Genomic DNA, 807 nt, shown 5'->3' with positions numbered 1-807 from the left:
ACTTTTGAAAATCCAGCGTTTAGTTGATCACAGTTGATTGATTTTGCATCACGGCATCAATATTTCCAGGCGGAACGTTAAAGAACGCTGCACATCTCCCGGAAATCCTACATTATAATTCAACCAATCCGATGACGACTTTGAAACTCCTGAAGCATTTCCAGCCAGCGGTCCGTGGGCATGAGTCTAAGGCTGAGACAAGCAATAGCTATTTTCAGTATTTCACCAACCCACACCTGTACATGGATACGTCATATCGTTTCTTGTTGGATTCAGCATATTTTGTAAACACCAACATACTTCACGCACTTGTCTGACATATGACTGCAACAATGCAATTTTCACTTCCTCAAAACGATACATTTTCGCTGCGAGCAGGGTTCGAACCTGCGCGGGGAGACCCCATTGGATTTCAAGTCCAACGCCTTAACCACTCGGCCATCGCAGCACTGAAACTTCACGGTACAACGACGTCCTTTGTTATCGATAACATTGATAACGTTATTAAAACTTTGCTTTTACCTTGCTTCTAAAATTCACGCCGATGTTAATAGTTATGCCATTTTATTTTGTCAGTGGACTAATTTCCACATCGATCATAATAATAATTATTTGCATTTGAGTTTAATTAAGGTATGAATCGTACCTTAATCGATGCTGAGAGGACAAATGCAGCTTCCGCAGACCTCCAGCAAACAGTCACTGCCCTACTTTCTCGTTTTATCAAACAGAGCGTCACATGATGGATTTGGTTGCCAGATGCCCTCCCCCATAGCCTGCTAATTTTTTGGCTGCAATTAATTCATT

General features: G+C 41.8%; 1 non-coding gene across 1 annotated transcript; it reads right to left on the bottom strand.

Annotated features, from left to right (window-relative positions):
* Window positions 1–366: 366 nt before the first annotated feature.
* trnas-uga (transfer RNA serine (anticodon UGA)) lies at window positions 367–448 on the bottom strand. Its single transcript has one exon. It is a non-coding gene; the product is annotated as a tRNA-Ser (tRNA).
* Window positions 449–807: the final 359 nt, after the last annotated feature.

This window comes from Sinocyclocheilus anshuiensis, unplaced genomic scaffold (assembly GCF_001515605.1).
Source record: "Sinocyclocheilus anshuiensis isolate Anshui unplaced genomic scaffold, SAMN03320099.WGS_v1.1 scaffold2574, whole genome shotgun sequence".
NCBI classification, from domain to species: Eukaryota; Metazoa; Chordata; class Actinopteri; order Cypriniformes; family Cyprinidae; genus Sinocyclocheilus; species Sinocyclocheilus anshuiensis.
Note: the sequence above shows the minus strand (reverse complement) of the source record. Positions and strands in the feature narration are given on the sequence as shown.